We start from the raw sequence: 19,741 nt of genomic DNA on the forward strand, positions 1-19,741 counted from the left end.
ACCTTTAGGTTTTCAAATCCTCTTGAAAAAGTGGGTTATTTACGTTTACTGATAACAGTAAAATCGATAACACACACACACACACATATTGTACCTATAAACCAACCTTCAGCAAAAAAAAAAAATAAATTACGAATATATTTAAACAGATCTCATTTTCAAAGTGGTGCGCTGTAAATGAATGTTCGGAAATCCCGTTGGTCGTACATTAATTCGGTCAACTTCGAAATTATATTGAACATTAAAAAAATTATTTGCAGATTGTTACCTGGATACGGCCCTGACTTTTACGTCAACGGTTTTTTATTGACAGATGTGCCATGGCTTAAACGTCAGCTGTCATTTGGAGTTTTGACAAGTGACCTTAGAATCAGGGTCGTACCAAGGACTTATAAATATATTTTTCGGACCATTTAAATGGGAAGTATTATTTATCAAGTTAAAAAAACTGACTGGGTTGGACTTTTGAGCAAATATTATTTGGCCCTAGTCATTTTTCGGAAATCCTGTTTCCGAAAAATGAAATTATATTGAACACTAAAAAAAATATTCACAGAATGTTACCTGGATACGGCCCTGACTTTTACGTCAACGGTTTTTTATTGACAGATGTGCCATGGCTTAAACGTCAGCTGTCATTTGGAGTTTTGACAAGTGACGTTAGAATCAGGGTCGTACCAAGGACTTATAAATATATTTTTTAGGGCCATTTAAATGGGAAGTATTATTTATCAAGTTAAAAAAACTGACTGGGTTGGACTTTTGAGCAAATATTATTTGGCCCTAGTCATTTTTCGGAAATCCTGTTTCCGAAAAATGAAATTATATTGAACACTAAAAAAAATATTCACAGAATGTTACCTGGATACGGCCCTGACTTTTACGTCAACGGTTTTTTATTGACAGATGTGCCATGGCTTAAACGTCAGCTGTCATTTGGAGTTTTGACAAGTGACGTTAGAATCAGGGTCGTACCAAGGACTTATAAATATATTTTTTAGGGCCATTTGAATAGGAAGTATTATTTATTAAGTTAAAAAAACTGACTGGGTTGGACTTTTGAGCAAATATTATTTGGCCCTAGTTCGGAAATCCTGTTTCCGAAAAATAAAATTATATTGAACACTAAAAAAAATATTCACAGAATGTTACCTGGATACGGCCCTGACTTTTACGTCAACGGTTTTTTATTGACAGATGTGCCATGGCTTAAACGTCTGCTGTCATTAGGAGTTTTGACAAGTGACCTTAGAATAAGGGTCGTACCAAGGACTTATAAATATATTTTTTAGGGCCATTTAAATGGGAAGTATTATTTATCAAGTTAAAAAAACTGACTGGGTTGGACTTTTGAGCAAATATTATTTGGCCCTAGTTCGGAAATCCTGTTTCCGAAAAATGAAATTATATTGAACACAAAAAAAATATTCACAGAATGTTACCTGGATACGGCCCTGACTTTTACGTCAACGGTTTTTTATTGACAGATGTGCCATGGCTTAAACGTCTGCTGTCATTAGGAGTTTTGACAAGTGACCTTAGAATAAGGGTCGTACCAAGGACTTATAAATATATTTTTTAGGGCCATTTAAATGGGAAGTATTATTTATCAAGTTAAAAAAACTGACTGGGTTGGACTTTTGAGCAAATATTATTTGGCCCTAGTTCGGAAATCCTGTTTCCGAAAAATGAAATTATATTGAACACAAAAAAAATATTCACAGAATGTTACCTGGATACGGCCCCGAGTCTTACGTCAACGGTTTTTTATTGACAGATGTGCCATGGCTTAAACGTCAGCTGTCATTTGAAGTTTTGACAAGTGGAGTTAGAATCAGGGTCGTACCAAGGACTTATAAATATATTTTTTAGGGCCATTTAAGTAGTAAGTATTATACAGGGTGTCTCACGACGAATAGACGCGATCGATATCTCGGAAACTAAATTTTCAAAAATTTTTAAAATTTGGCAACATGGCACAGTCGATGGGGGCTACACAACTAAAATATTTTGACAGTTGTGACGTTACTGGTTATACCGGAAGTAGGTGTCAACTTCGTTATTTTAAATGGAACACCCTATATATTTTTACATTTTTGGCTTTTACGTGAAATTCTAAGTATATTTTGTGTATAATATCCTATACCTAAGTGTAACTGTTTTTGACATATTTTTAATTTCATGTAAAAAACTATGTTTATAAGCCCTAACATAATTACCGATTACTTCCTTTTAGTAAATTGGAAAAATATATAGGGTGTTCCATTTAAAATAACGAAGTTGACACTTACTTTCGGTATAACCGGAAACGTCACAACTGTCAAAATATTTTAGTTGTGTAGCCCCCATCGACTGTGCCATGTTGCCAAATTTAAAAAATTTTTGAAAAATTAGTTTTTGAGATATCGATCGCGTCTATTCGTCGTGAGACACCCTGTATATCAAGTAAAAAAAACTGACTGGGTTGGACTTTTGAGCAAATATTATTTGGCCCTAGTCATTTTTCGGAAATCCCGTTGGTCGTACATTAATTCGGTCAACTTCGAAATTATATTAAACACTAAAAAAAATATTCATAGAATGTTACCTGGATACCGCCCTTACTTTTACGTCATTGGCTTTTTATTGACAGATGTGCCATCGCTTAAACGTCAACTGTCATTTGGAGTTTTGACAAGTGACCTTAGAATCAGGGTCGTATCAAGGACTAAATATATTTTTTATTATTAAAAAAATTTATGGTTGTTGTGAAGGGCATTTAAAAAAAAACTTAACTGGGTTGGGCTTTTGAACAAATATTATTTAGCACTAGTCATTTTCCCGCTTATATAATAAATATATTTCGCTTCAATTTGACTGTACTAATATATACGTCCGTGAAAATAGGCGCTCCGATACGATTTTATTCACACGATGTTCACCAACGTTGTTGCGAATAATTTCCCCGCAGAAGAAACGTGCATTTTTTTGGATTTAAATCATCATCGTCGTTTGTTTACGTTCGTGATAAAAAGAGAAGAAAGTCTTCCAGCGCGAGTTAATAATTGTTATTAACTTAATGAATTTGTTGTTGTTGGCGCCTCGACGCGGGAACGAGTATTTCTTGTTTACCGAAAATTACATTTTGGTCGTTGTTAAATTTGGATTTAATTCGGTGATTGTCACATTCGAAATTAATTGACAAAATACTTTGAATCGGGAATCTTTTGTTTAATAGGTTTTAGTGCTGACAGAACCAATTCGAGGGTCGTTTTCAGGCTTTAAACAAATGTAAGTTTAAATTTTATTATTATATTTTTCAGAAATCTTGGTGCAGGTAATTTTTCCTAGAAGCCCTTTCTTAAAAGAAATAATAGATAAGGCTTTATTACTTGGATACACCTTATTATATTATAGTACCTGCATGATTGTAAAACCCTTTTGGCGTATAAGAGTATTTTAAAAGCCCAATTTCTACACATTATCCACTTGCTCTTCAGTGACAACAGTATACCATTATCTAATTTTTCGGTGTAATTGATAATTTTTAAAAAAACTATGGGTGAGCGTCACGTGGTGGAATATGTGGTCGAAGAAGAATCAACCACGATGAAATGGGTGGTGCTACGTCAAAGACTTGACCTGTTGTTCGAGATGAAGATGATCAGAGACGACCAAGAGAAAATCCACTTCTTTTTCAATTTAATGAGCGATTCATCCTTGGAATTACTGGCACAATTGGGCTTAGGATTCTCGCCAGAGTTGAAGAGCTACGAGCAATTTATGGACGGAGTTGGTCTTGTACTTTTTAATTGTGGCATTAGTTCGTTAAAGCTTCGCAAATTATTTTCCAGATAATGTGCGGATTTAGTAAGATTAGGTGTATTATATCATGAAAAAAAATTTACTAATAAATAGACTTATTTTTCAACATTTTTACCTTCAGTAGAATATCAGATAAAAAACTATAATTTTAATGAGGCTCGTCTTTTAGATATAAAACCTTTTAAAAATTGTCTACGTGCATTAACATTTTAAGGCTATTAATAAACTATTATATACTAAACGTCACATAAATCAATCATTTTATAGTTAAATTCCTCATCGAGTGTCGATTTTTGGTGGGTTTTCCACGGCCATTAATTCAGATTTTTTTTGTTATTTTTAGAATAATACATAGGTGTGTATACATTTCATAAAAATTAGCGTTTCTTATTGCTAAAACTTCACAATGATTGATTATTAAGATGCCCAAGTACTGTTCACTCACAGAGATAAGAAGTACTTACAGGGTATTCCTATTACTCATTAGGACAATCAATATCTGGCGCCATCCTCTTAGTGCAAATATACGTGATTTATGTTGGGGGTCTTAAATATTTTACCTGATCTGGGAAAAAGGCTAATTCTTTGGAACTTTTTTGAATTTTATGAGTAATAAAGGAGTCATTTTAAGAAAATCACATTAGCCAATAAGCTAATAATAAAAAAAGGTCTGAGCAATAATGTTCTGATCTGAACATTAATTTCTATATATTCTTTCATTTTGAATGTTTATAATTAACATGACAAATTACCCTAATTTAGCTTTAAAACTACATAGACATTATACTAATGATAAGCCCCTCCTATCGGAATTTCCAGATACCTATTTAAAGTTGATTGACACTAATAGAGGCCACACGTTTAAGACCGTTTTAATAAAAATTTTATTTTCTATTCAGTGAGTATTGAGAAATTTTAAGTTCCAAAAAGTTGTCATAACTCAAAAACCACTCAAAATACGGTTTTCAAAATTTGTACACGTATTCCTCATTTAATTTCATTAGACACCTATTTCAGGGTTTTTTGGAAAAAAAATTAGTTTTTGAGAAATAATTTTTTTTTGGTAGAAAGTGAATTTTTCAAGTAAAAAATCCAAAAAATGACCATAACTCAAAAACCACTCAAAATACGGTTTTGAAAATTTCTACACGCATTCTCCAATTAATTTCATTGGATACCTATTTCAGCGTTTTTTGAAAAAAAAATTAGTTTTTGAGAAATAATTTTTTTTTGTAGAAAATGAATTTTTCCAGTGAAAAATCAAAAAAATTACCATAACTCAAAAACTACTCAAAATACAGTTTTGAAAATTTGTACACGCATTCCTCAATTAATTTCATTAGATACCTATTTCAGGGTTTTTTGAAAAAAAAATTAGTTTTTGAGAAATAATTTTTTTTTGGTAAAAAGTGAATTTTTCAAGTAAAAAATCCAAAAAATGACCATAACTCAAAAACTACTCAAAATACGGGTTTGAAAATTTGTACACGCATTCCTCAATTAATTTCATTAGACACCTATTTCAGAGTTTTTTGAAAAAAAATTAAGTTTTTGAGAAATAATTTTTTTTCAAAAAAGTGATTTTTTCCAGTGAAAAATCCAAAAAATGACCAAAACTCAAAAACCACTCAAAATACGGTTTTGAAAATTTGTACACGCATTCCTCAATTAATTTCATTAGATACCTATTTCAGGGTTTTTCTGAAAAAAAATTAAGTTTTTGAAAAGTATTTTTTTTGTAGAATGCGAATTTTCCAGTAAAAAATACAAAAAATGACCATAACTCAAAAATCACTCAAAGTACAGTTTTGAAAATTTGTACACGCATTCCTCAATTAATTTCATTAGATACCTATTTCAGGGTTTTTTGAAAAAAAATTAAGTTTTTGAGAAATAATTTTTTTTTGGTAGAAAGTGAATTTTTCAAGTAAAAAATCCAAAAAATGACCATAACTCAAAAACCACTCAAAATACGGTTTTGAAAATTTGTACACGTATTCTCCAATTAATTTCATTAGACACCTATTTCAGGGTTTTTTGAAAAAAAATTAAGTTTTTGAAAAATATTTTTTTTTTTGTAGAATGCGAATTTTCCAGTAAAAAATCCAGAAAATGACGATAACTCAAAAATCACTCAATATACAGTTTTGAAAATTTGTACACGCATTCCTCAATTAATTTCATTAGACACCTATCTCAGCGTTTTTTCAAAAAAAAATTAGTTTTTGAGAAATAATTTTTTTTTTCTAGAAAGTGAATTTTTTCCAGTGAAAAATCCAAAAAATGACCATAACTCAAAAACCACTCAAAATACGGTTTTGAAAATTTGTACACGTATTCTCCAATTAATTTCATTAGACACCTATTTCAGGGTTTTTTGAAAAAAAATTAAGTTTTTGAGAAATAATTTTTTTTTGGTAGAAAGTGAATTTTTCAAGTAAAAAATCCAAAAAATGACCATAACTCAAAAACCACTCAAAATACGGTTTTGAAAATTTGTACACGTATTCTCCAATTAATTTCATTAGACACCTATTTCAGGGTTTTTTGAAAAAAAAAATTAGTTTTTGAGAAATAATTTTTTTTGGTAGAAAGTGAATTTGTCAAGTAAAAAAATCCAAAAAATGACCATAACTCAAAAACCACTCAAAATACAGTTTTGAAAATTTGTACACGCATTCCTCAATTAATTTCATTAGACACCTATCTCAGCGTTTTTTGAAAAAAAAATTAGTTTTTGAGAAATAATTTTTTTTTGGTAGAAAGTGAATTTGTCAAGTAAAAAATCCAAAAAATGACCATAACTCAAAAACCACTCAAAATACAGTTTTGAAAATTTGTACACGCATTCCTCAACTAATTTCATTAGACACCTATCTCAGCGTTTTTTGAAAAAAAAATTACTTTTTGAGAAATAATTTTTTTTTTGTAGAAAGTGAATTTTTCCAGTGAAAAATCCAAAAAATGACCTAAACTCAAAAACCAATCAAAACACAGTTTTAAAAATTTGTACACAATTTTTCCAGTGAAAAATCCAAAAAATGACTATAACTCAAAAATCACTCAAAATACAGTTTTGAAAATTTGTACACGCATTCCTCAATTAATTTCATTAGACACCTATTTCAGAGTTTTTTAAAAAAAAATTAAGTTTTTGAGAAATAATTTTTTTTCAAAAAAGTGATTTTTTCCAGTGAAAAATCCAAAAAATGACCATAACTCAAAAACCACTCAAAATACGGTTTTGAAAATTTGTACACGCATTCCTCAATTAATTTCATTAGATACCTATTTCAGGGTTTTTTGAAAAAAAATTAAGTTTTTGAAAAGTATTTTTTTTTGTAGAATGCGAATTTTCCAGTAAAAAATACAAAAAATGACCATAACTCAAAAATCACTCAAAGTACAGTTTTGAAAATTTGTACACGCATTCCTCAATTAATTTCATTAGACACCTATTTCAGGGTTTTTTAAAAAAAACTAAGTTTTTGAGAAATAATTTTTTTTCAAAAAAGTGAATTTTTTCAGTGAAAAATCCAAAAAATGACCATAACTCAAAAACTACTCAAAATACAGTTTTGAAAATTTGTACACGCATTCATCATTGAATTTCATTAGATACCTATTTCAGGGTTTTTTGAAAAAAAATTAAGTTTTTGAAAAATAATTTTTTTTTTGTAGAATGCGAATTTTCCGGTAAAAAATCCAAAAAATGACCATAACTCAAAAATCACTCAAAATACAGTTTTGAAAATTTGTACACGTATTCCTCATTTAATTTCATTAGACACCTATTTCAGGTTTTTTTGAAAAAAAAATTAGTTTTTGAGAAATAATTTTTTTTTGGTAGAAAGTGAATTTTTCAAGTAAAAAATCCAAAAAATGACCATAACTCAAAAACTACTCAAAATACAGTTTTGAAAATTTGTACACGTATTCCTCATTTAATTTCATTAGACACCTATTTCAGGTTTTTTTGAAAAAAAAATTAGTTTTTGAGAAATAATTTTTTTTGGTAGAAAGTGAATTTTTCAAGTAAAAAATCCAAAAAATGACCATAACTCAAAAACTACTCAAAATACAGTTTTGAAAATTTGTACACGCATTCATCATTGAATTTCATTAGATACCTATTTCAGGGTTTTTTGAAAAAAAATTAAGTTTTTGAAAAATAATTTTTTTTTTCTAGAATGGGAATTTTCCGGTAAAAAATCCAAAAAATGACCATAACTCAAAAATCACTCAAAATACAGTTTTGAAAATTTGTACACGTATTCCTCATTTAATTTCATTAGACACCTATTTCAGGTTTTTTTGAAAAAAAAATTAGTTTTTGAGAAATAATTTTTTTTTGGTAGAAAGTTAATTTTTCAAGTAAAAAATCCAAAAAATGACCATAACTCAAGAACTACTCAAAATACAGTTTTGAAAATTTGTACACGCATTCCTCAATTAATTTCATTACAACCAATTTTAGCATTTATGAAAAAAAAATTAGTTTTTGAGAAATAATTTTTTTTTTGTAGAAAGTGAATTTTACCAGTGAAAAATCCAAAAAATGACCATAACTCAAAAACTACTCAAAATACAGTTTTGAAAATTTGTACACGCATTCCTCAATTAATTTCATTAGACACCTATTTTAGGGTTTTTTGAAAAAAAATTAAGTTTTTAAGAAATAATATTTTTCAAAAAAGTGACTTTTTTTCAGTGAAAAATCTAAAAAATGACCATAACTCAAAAACCACTCAAAATACAGTTTTGAAAATTTGTACACGCATTCCTCAATTAATTTCATTAGACACCTATTTCAGGGTTTTTTGAAAAAAAATTAAGTTTTTAAGAAATCATTTTTTTTCAAAAAAGTAAATTTTTCCAGTGAAAAATCCAAAAAATGACCATAAATCAAAAACCACTCAAAATACGGTTTTGAAAATTTGTACACGCATTCCTCAATTAATTTCATTAGACACCTATTTCAGGATTTTTTGAAAAAAAATTAAGTTTTTGAGAAATTATTATTTTTCAAAAAAGTGAATTTTTCCAGTGAAAAATCCAAAAAATGACCATAAAGCAAAAACCACTCAAAATACAGTTTTGAAAATTTGTACACGCATTCCTCAATTAATTTCATTAGACACCTATCTCAGCGTTTTTTGAAAAAAAAATTAGTTTTTGAGAAATAATTTTTTTTTTGTAGAAAGTCAATTTTTTCCAGTGAAAAATCCAAAAAATGACCATAACTCAAAAACCACTTAAAATACGGTTTTGAAAATTTGTACACGTATTCTCCAATTAATTTCATTAGACACCTATTTCAGGGTTTTTTGAAAAAAAATTAAGTTTTTGAGAAATAATTTTTTTTTGGTAGAAAGTGAATTTTTCTAGTAAAAAATCCAAAAAATGACCATAACTCTAAAACCACTCAAAATACGGTTTTGAAAATTTGTACACGTATTCTCCAATTAATTTCATTAAACACCTATTTCAGGGTTTTTTGAAAAAAAAATTAGTTTTTGAGAAATAATTTTTTTTTTTAAAAGTGAATTTTTTTCAGTGAAAAATCCAAAAAATGACCATAACTCAAAAACCACTCAAAATACGGTTTTGAAAATTTGTACACGGATTCCTCAATTAATTTCATTAGACACCTATTTCAAGGTTTTTTGAAAAAAAATTTAGATTTTGAGAAATAATTTTTTTTGTGTAGAAATTTTTCCATTTTACCAACTATCAATTACAACTCCAAGGTATTTTGTAGATGAACTGTCTTTAATACAGTAATTATATACTAAAATAGTACTATAATGAGGTCTATTTACATTAGTAAGTTAAAAAGCTATGTATGTTGTATTAGCTTAGTTTAATGGTATTTTATATAATATTTCTAGTAATTTTTTTCCTTGTGCCTGGAAACAGGAAGATATGAGTTCAGGCAACACACGTTAAAGCACTAGTTTGGGACTATTTTTTTTTCCAATAATTTTAACATGACAGACCTTTTAATGTTCCAAAAGTCCATGTTTAATTGTGCTTGACTTTCTTTCGGGCTTATTATAGTGACTACCGGGGTTTTCCTAACAGCCTGAAAAGCATCAGATGCGGCGTTTAAAGTTAAACCCATTATCGCAATAATAAAAAGTGTGTGTTCATCCGCATGTTTGTTGGAAATCCCTTCTGAGGCCGAGGTGAATGGAACATGTGTGTCGTTAATATGGGAATATTAAAAAGTAAGGGTTTTTTTTAAGAGGTAAACGTTGAACTGGGATATGTATTTTAATGTCTTATTTTTAGACTTTTCTCCAGGGTTCAAGGTAGAATAGCACAAGATAATTTTCCAATTATTTGTTACTCACAAAATACACGTAAAATTCCCAAAACTGTTTTTTTTTAAATACTAAAGACACGAGACTGTTTATATTAAAAACCTTAATTGTATATACGTATATTTTCGGTCGTCGACACACATGGTAAGAAACCACAGTTCGCTAATTAATTGTAAAAAATCCAACCACAACATTTTACCTCTACCTGCTTATAATTACATAATAATCTTATAAAATAGATACAAGGATTTCCTATATACGTACCACTAATTTCCTTAGGATTTTATTGCCTTGTTGTACAGAGCGTTCAAAATTAATCATCTTCAGCTGTCAAACTCAAGTCATTATATCCAATAGAGATAGATCTATATAAAGATATAATCGGTGCGACAGAGATAGTTTTATTATATATTTTTTTTGTTAAACAAACCGCGATTGTAAATAAGCCTTCTATGTAGGTAATAAGTCATTGGTTTTTTCGCTGATGAAAAGTATAATGAATTTTAATGTGGTAGGCGAGCAAACTTCAAGGGGATCTTTCGTCAAGTTTTTGCGTTTCTTAGGAAAGATTCCCTAGGACGTGAAATCATCGTATAAGGGTATATAGCAAATTTCCAAGCTGTACCATATTCTATTCAATACCTAAAATTATATCGATTACAAATAAGGAATGAAATAAATACGGTATTTACCAATTTCTATTCTGTTTTTGCCCCATTTGACTGTGGGAAAATATTCGAATGAATCAAATAATTTCAATTCCCACATAATATAAAAGACGATGTTCAGCCACCAAATAGTAGTAGTAATCAATTGAAAGAAACCGCTCTATTTATTAGGCATCATTAGCGTTACTGAGAAATTCCCAAAAACTTCATTTATAATACATTATTTAATGTGCACTGGGGCTTATATTGGTAATGTTCGAAATTTCCAATACATCTGGTTAACATTCTTTCTGTCGAAGGTAATTTATAAAATACGGACCCCTCCAACAAACAGTTCATAGCTGATAAGGAAACGGACATTTTAAACCGTTTAAAGGAGCAACAAATTGTCTAATTATTTAATTATTAGAAGTTCTTCATTGAGTGTAATACGTTTAGGACAAACAGTGCGGTTCAGTGTAGTTGTTTTGGATAGTTATTTATAGATTTTTTTATTGGTAAGCCGTTAATTTTTTTTAAATTTGGGTTTTATGAACTTTTGCATTAATTTATATTCAGACAAACATGGAAAAGGAATTTTCAATATTTATGACAACGAAAATTTATTCAATTCTTTAAATATGGCAGTAATGAAACTCATTAGCCATAAATAGTAATTTTTGACTGGTCGAATTATGATATTTATATTTTTTTATGATAAACAATGAGGTGCATATTAAAGCGTCATGCCAAATGTCCTTTTTGTTAATGTTTGGGCGGTAAAACCGACGTTTCACCTTACAATTAAAATGCTTTCCATTATTGTCTAAATAAACAATAAAGTTCCAGTGAGTAAATACGAAAAAAACCCGACCGAAAACCTTGTTCCTAATTATAAAACTGAAACTGTATCAGGAAGTAGGAAATTCCATAATGAAGGCGGTATTATGTAAATATAATAATAACGGTACTTTCCAAAAACAAAAACAATTAAATGAGAAGCTTGACACGAATATTTGTCTCTTGTTATTTGGCATATAAAGGGTTTTAATTACGGTCAAACTAAGATTTGAATTGGAACATGTTTTTTTAGGTTAGTAAATTGTTTTAATAAATCAATACATTATTTTAATAACCTATTGACTCACTGTCTTTTGACATGACCATAAAGAGAACAGGTGCATTTATGAATGAAAGTGTTTATCAATCTGATAATTTCTTTTGGTCATAAAAGATAAACATTTATATTTTTCTCTATTGCAATGGAATTCGTCTCAATACAGTTTGATGATAGGTATTTAAATCAGTTAAAATTTATTGCGATAATTTGTGTGTTTAGTGTTGTTATTGGTTGAATAACAGGTTCCTTAACCAATGGATTGGTAGAAGAGGAGAGATACAATGGCCTGCTAGGTCACCAGACTTAACGCCCTTAGATTTTTTTTATGGCGGCATATAAAAACGGTTGTTTACTAAACTCATCCTGATAATATTGACTTAATTGAAAAAGAAGAATTACAGGGGCATTTAGGGCTCTTCCAGAAGTGGTATACGTGTTAATAAAATAAATTTTAAACGTGCTTTTGTAAGAACTATTATTCAGCCATAATTGTAACGACTATGCAAAAGTTTCATGAAAATAATATTAACCTAAAGATACATAATTGGGTAAATAATCGGAGCTTTAACGTTATTAAAATACTTACAGGAATAATGTCTAGGGGAATTGTGCCTGAGATGGCATAATTTTTGGTTGACGAAGATAATTTTGGAAAATTAAAATATATTGTTGAAAAAAAACAAGTAGCTTTTATTTCATATTAGATTCTTTGCTTATAGCCAGCTTAAATGTCTTTAATTCAAATAGATATTTTTTTCTAGATATTTAAAAAATTGTGCTGCTATGTCATCTCATCCTAGCCAATATAAATGAAAATCCTTAAAAATTATAAAACCTAATTCTTTATTGGTAATATTATTTATACCAGTGTAATGAAAAATAAATGCAAATTTTTGAACTACAAAACACAAAATACTTTCATGATATAGAACGGTATCTTCATATTTTATTTGCATAGATCGCATATAAATATTTTTACCCTTCTGCTAACTCCAGCGCATCCAGTCTTCGTTGGAGCGTGACAGCGAATATAATTCATTGCAATAAAGGCACGCAACGTCATCTTCGTCGTCAGCAACGACTTGAAAATTTTTAGGTTCTTCATCACTTTCATCAATGACGGTAATTTTCTTTTTGCTGCTCTAGCCGATTTTCACAAGATTACTGCTTCTTTTTCGACAATCGCTGCTTTGGCAAGTTCAATTTCAGGTGTTGTATTAAGCACGCCATATTTTCCTCCCTTTCTCGGCTTTCTACTTTTTAATATCGAAGGAGCAACAGGAAGTGGAGAAATATCTTTTATTGACATTTTTGCGGGTTTCTGTGTTGAGGTTCCTGCAGCGTGTGTAATGTCAGCTCCAGAAATTTGAGGATTTTCAATCCCTTGTGTATTATCTTCTGTATTTCCTTGTTCATTGTCTGGAATATTTGTGACGTCTGCTGGTTGAAACATCCTGTCTGGAAAAATGTCTTTATTGAACGGATATATGCCAGTCTTACTGAATGCATTAACAGCATTTCCTATAGTGGCGGCCTTGTTGTAGGCTTCTCTTAGTATACCACCGATTTGAAAATGGGTAACCGTTCTTCCCGGATGAGATTTAAGCCAACGGGATAATTCTTGGTTATAATATGTTGTAAGTGATCCAAAAAAAACACACTTCTAACGGCAGTGAGGTGGAAAGCAAAATACGATGATGCCGTTTTCTTTGTCATATGTTAGAGCCGCATAATTTTTGTGGCTGCTATGTCCATCTAACAGGAGAAGAATTTTATTTGTAGGAGATGATCTGGCATATTTGACAAAGTGTTTGAAATATTTTCCTCTTCATTTCACCCTCTATATCAATGAACTTCTTTTCCTTAGTACATCTGGAAAATTTGTATCATACGCGGACGACACTGTTTTGTTGGTAAAGGGTGATAACTGGGCGAATGCTGTGGAGAGAGCAACTTCAGATTTTGCAATGGTTCGTCGGTGGCTGGAAGAAAATCGTTTAGCAGTAAATATTGAAAAAACAAAATTTATGAGTTTTAGCATTCTCGATAACCATCAAATTAATACAGATGTACTAAAAATACACACATATCAGTGCATATTAAAGGAGAAGCCATGTGCTTGCATGGAAACCTTGAGTAGGACTCCATGTATAAAGTATTTGGGTATTTTTATCGATCAAAATATTAAATGGGAAAAACATATAGAAAGTATTAATATAAAAATTCGTAAACTAATTTTTAAATTTATCATCTTAGAAATTGTATGCCTCTCCACATTTTAAAAATGTTATATACATCCTTGGCTGAATCAGTAATTAGATATGGAATATCAATATGGGGAGGATCATTTGCCAGTACCATAAATATTTTAAACATTACTCAAAAATACCTTTTACGAGTAATTTTAAGAAAACATTCCAGATACTCTTCAAACCGTTTATACCAAGAAGCGCGCGTTTTTACAATACAGCAAATGTATGCTAAGTCAGTGCTAATATTTGTCTATAAATATCCTGATTTGCGGCGACCGATAGAGAACTTGGGTTGCTATACTAGAAGCCAAGCAGTGCATTCTGTTAGTGTGCCTTTTCTGACAAGAGCGACTACTCAAAGGTTTTTAACATACCTTGGCCCAAAATTTTTTAACCTTCTTCCAAGTAGTATTAGAGAAGTTCGAAATATACATATGTTTAGTAGAGAAATAAATAGGTTGCTTCATGAAAACTTTGAAGTTTTTGCTACGGTGTTGCGTAGATAATTATTTATTTGCAAATTAAATATAGGGTATATGCAGCTTTATCAGTATATTTGTGGTTAAGATCTGTTATTCTGACTAGGGCGATTTAAATCATTAGTTCATTTAATCATTATTTTGGTTTATTCTTTGGTTTTAATATAATTAGTATATAGTATAATATAGTATATAGTATATTGGTATATTTGGTATATAGTATATAACTTTAAGTGAATTGTGAATTATATATATTATCTTCTTAATTGCTTTTGTTTTGTACACACACAGATTCTAATCTAGGTGTACATCTATTTATACTTTTGTGAGTTTTGTAAAATTATTGTAAATTATATTGCTGCTGGAATATTAAAATTGTACCCAGAGCTGATTCAGTTAGTAACAATAAACAATAAATAAATAATAAACAATTTTAGGAAACTTTCTCCAGTCATCCAACCACTTTCCTGTGCTAAACCTAAAGCTCCCTGTGGACCATCAACTCATTCTTCATGTTTTTTCTAGGAAAGAGTAACACAGGTGGAATGTAAGTCCCAACAGCATTAAAGCAGCATGGAATTGTGAGATGCTGACCTCGTTCTGCGCTTGTCAGTATGCCCACCTGCTTTCTGCCTTTTGTAGCAAGAATTTTAATATTTCTTGAAGGAACTGTTGACAACCCAGATTCATCCATATTGTAAATATTTTCGGGAGAAAATTTATAGTCCTCCAATACTTTCTCAAGATAATCAAAATTTGTGCTTTATTAAACGAACGAGCTCGTGCAGCAGATGTTGCTTCTGGTGTACGCAGTGAAATGGTAGAGCCAATCCCAACCGGCAGAGAGAACCTATGGGGAATTTTCTTTGCCTCGGCAATTTCATAAGCAAGCTTGCGAATATCCTCAGTTGTAAGACCAAAGAAACGTACTTCTAACTCCTTTATATAACTAACCAACTCATTTTCTAACTCAGCATTGAAAGTTGGGGCATGTCCTCCTGAGTATCCTTTAATGGCTCCTCGATCATTCTTAGCTCTTCTTCTAAAAGTAGTGTGGGGCACATTGAACGTCTTAGAAGCTAAAAGTCATCCCATTCGTCGATTTCTAACTGCCTCTAGTGCTTGGGTCATATTTTCTTCACTCCAACTTTGTCGCGCTGATTTTCGAACGTATTTACCCACCATTGTTGCCAGCAAATCTAAAAAAAAGAATACCTTAATATTTAATTAATAGGAGTCTTTTACCTATAAATCTCAAATCTCAAAAATTAAATTTATCATTCACTAGGTATAATTATAGTTAGTCACTTTCAAATATTTAAAAAAAAAAATTACCAGGTACAAAAATTGAACCTATAATATTAACAAATAATATGGTACTATGCCATCTTACCCGATGCACCTATATGCCAACTGACCCTGAATGGCATTATTGAATTTTAACGTACATTTTTAGTTAACAATTATGATTTAGGTAAATATTTAATACCACGTAGATAGATATTTTATAAACTAATGATGGTCTCTCTCCAGTCCATTTTCGACTCTTTTGGCTTAATCATGCACATTAAATCACCTACCAGAATAACTAAAACCAGCTCTAGTACAATAGATTATGTCGTATCTTCCTTTGAGCCAGATTTCGTCGATTGTACTGTCTTAAGCCCAGGTTTCTCAGACCATGAAGCAATGTTAACAAAGTTTTCCATAACTAAATTTAAAAGTAAAAATGTTCCACGCAAATTAGGCCGTATTTTCTCGGATAAAAATTTTTTACATTTTAGGCACCTTTGTCAATCAACTGACTGGAATATTCTCTCTGACGACGTTGATTCAGAATTCTCTAGATTTGTAAAAACGCTATCTAGTCTTTCTCACAAGTCCTTTCCTTTGAGACCTCTTAAAAAGAAGCAACATAACCCCTGGTCTACCCAAGGCTTGCGTACATCTGCTAAGAACATGCGCTTATTATCTCATCTTAAGAAATTTTCAGACCGCGCTTTTTTTCATGAGTACGTAAGACTTTACAAAAAGATTTATCAGAGAACTTTAAAAGCCGCCAAGGATATTTACTATAATAGGAGACTGGCTAAATCTAAAAATGTGGCTAAGGAAACATGGTCGATTGTTAATGCTTTGAGAAATAAGCCTTCTTTGTCGAATACTATCTCCACTTCATCTGAAAACCTTAATGATTATTTTGTAAATGTGGCAAATAATTTAATGAGTACCATAACTCCTTCCCATGATCCACTTCCATATCTTCCCATTGCAAATGAGAATTTCCACAGCTTCTTCTTTACGCCCGTAGTGTTACCAGAGCTTTGCAGTTCAATTAGGGAAATCAAAAACAAGGGCTCTTCTGGAATTGATGGAATTACTCTCAAAATGTTTTCAAATCTGCCCGAATGTACATTATGTCATCTTATTACTCTAATCAATCAGTCTTTTCAAAAAGGTGTTTTTCCTAACTGCCTTAAGTTGGCGATAATAATTCCACTACATAAAGGAGGAGACAAAGATCAGTCTTCCAACTATCGCCCTATTGCTCTTCTTCCCACACTTTCAAAAATTATTGAAAGATTGGTTAAAAAAAGACTTCAATCATTTTTGCTAAAATATAAAATACTTACTTCCCATCAATTTGGATTTTTAAATAACAAATGCACAAATGATGCTATGTTTTCTCTTTTTAATAATGTATACTCTAGCTTAAACAACCAACACCCTACAGCAACAATTTTCTGTGATTTTTCTAAAGCCTTTGATTGTGTTAATCATGACATCTTATTAAAAAAGTTGCAATATTACGGGTTCAGAGGAGCGCCTTTCGAATGGTTTAAGTCGTATCTCAGTAACAGAAGTCAAGCTGTGAGAATTGATTCGACTATGTCTTCTTGCAAGCCAATACAAAGTGGAGTGCCTCAAGGTTCCGTACTTGACCCTATTTTGTTTCTTATCTTCATCAATGACATTGCTAATCTAAATATTAACGGTAAAGTCTGTCTATTTGCTGATGATACTAGTTTTACCTGGAGTGATCCGGATATTTCTAAACTTCATAGAACCGTATCAAGTGACTTAACTACTATCAAATCATGGTGCGACTCTAATCTCCTTTGTCTCAACATTTCCAAAACTAAAATGTTGTCCTATAAAAATACCTTGCAATCTTTTGTACTTGGTAATGCAACAATTGACGAAGTTGATTCTGTAAAGTTTTTAGGGCTAACTGTTGACAACTCGTTAAAATGGGACACACATATTGACTTTTTATCAAGAAAATTAAGTTCCGCTTGTTTTGCGTTAAGATCAATTTCTAAGGAGCTTAGCCTGTCTACTTTTAGAACAGTTTATTTTGCCCTTTTTGAATCGCACCTTCGATACGCCCTTCCATTCTGGGGTACATGTAGTGCAACACAATTTGACCGTATTTTTAGACTACAAAAGAGAGCTTTACGTTATACACTGAGACTTAAATACAGAAGTTATTGCCAGCATTTCTTCAAAAAATTTCAAATATTAACTTTTCCATCTTTATTCATATTTGAGTCCCTTTGTCTAATACGCAAACACGGTTCAGCATCTGATAGGCCTTCCCATAGTTATCTACTTAGATACACGGAACATGATCTATACCTGCCTACCCCACATTCAGAGTTGGTCAAAAGTTCCATATTATATAATGCAAAAAAAATGCACAATCATCTGCCATTGGAAATTAAATCCATCACATCTTTTTTTGCATTTCGTAAAGCATTAAAAGCATTCTTACTGGAGAGAGCTTTTTACACAGTTAACGATTTTTTTTTGTAATCATTGATTTGAAATTTCGCACTAGCAGATTATGTATTTTTACTATCTGTACATGTTTAGGTATACTGCTTTTTGTAGCTATTTTAGGATTTTTTATAATTTTTTACTTTTTTAAACATTTTTTACATTTTTTTTAACGTAGAGAGATTTTTTAATGATCTTTTTTTTTGACATTGTATACATTAAATTGTATATTTTATAATAATATTTTTGACTACTTACAATTTCTAAATTGTATTAATCTGTATATATTGTAGATAATCTATTCTATTTATTTTTTTATATTTTTTTTAAATTTTGTTTTCTTTTTCTTTTTTTTTTTTAATTGTGTTTTGTTTGTTTTGTTTGCATTTTTGTGTCTTTTTTGTTTTACAGCTTTGTCTACAAATTGTAACAATTTCTTGACAATAAAGCATTGATTGATTGATTGATAGATATTTTTTTTTTCATAGGAAATTAAAAATTCTTAGAGTTACAAACATATATACGATTCTAAGTAGAAAAGTCATTACTTACCGTAACGGAAAATTAAGCCTACCTTTTCGTTCTACACTAACAAACGAACTAAATTTTCTCAGCAGCGCATGTAAGACCACGTGCACCGAAAATCATGAACATTGTTGTTAGAAGATGTGTATTATCCGTAAAATTGCTTTTATGCCGTCTCATCAGGTATGCCATCTTAGGCACAATTCCCCTAATATAAAGCAATTTACAATGTTTAAATAAGCCTAACTTGGCAAAGTAGCATTAAAAAATTTAAGGTGCCAAAATGTAGAGAATAAGAAGTTTTTTTCAAATGAGGGTATCACTCAACCCCTATTGCCATTTAAGGTTTTCGGGAGGGAGGAAAATTGACGTGTGACACCCTGCACGTATATGACAATATTTGTATCATAAAACATCATGTTATCAAAAACAAGGGAAAGCCAACCATTATATGGTAAATTCGTTTATCATTTTACGAGAAAAAAAACATCAATTCCGTATTTCCGATGCCCGACACATGAAAATTCCTAATAACGCGATTACCCGGGGAGTATTATAATGAGCATCGTAACTACATATTGCAAATACATAGTATAGCGCGAATGACATCACATATATGCAACGCTGCCAGGAATTACAAGTAATAAAAATTACTTATGAATGTTTAAAAAAATTATTTCTAGTCCTTGAAAGACGTAAAAGTGGCGTCGTTAATTAATTGCCTAAAAGAAGATAAAAAAATACGTTTAAAAGCCAATAAATGACTTAATAGTGTGAAAATTATATGAATTGCCTGGAAATCCCGACA

The 19,741-nt window shown here is 30.6% G+C and overlaps 1 long non-coding RNA gene across 1 annotated transcript; it reads right to left on the minus strand.

The window, feature by feature from the left end:
• Nucleotides 1-15,472: 15,472 nt before the first annotated feature.
• LOC126742422 (uncharacterized) lies at nucleotides 15,473-18,996 on the minus strand. The gene is made up of 2 exons (XR_007662562.1): nucleotides 18,961-18,996; nucleotides 15,473-15,827 (listed from the first exon to the last, which is right to left on the minus strand). It is a non-coding gene; the product is annotated as an uncharacterized LOC126742422 (long non-coding RNA).
• Between the last annotated feature and the right edge of the window lie 745 nt (nucleotides 18,997-19,741).

This window comes from Anthonomus grandis, chromosome 11, assembly GCF_022605725.1.
Source record: "Anthonomus grandis grandis chromosome 11, icAntGran1.3, whole genome shotgun sequence".
NCBI classification, from domain to species: Eukaryota; Metazoa; Arthropoda; class Insecta; order Coleoptera; family Curculionidae; genus Anthonomus; species Anthonomus grandis.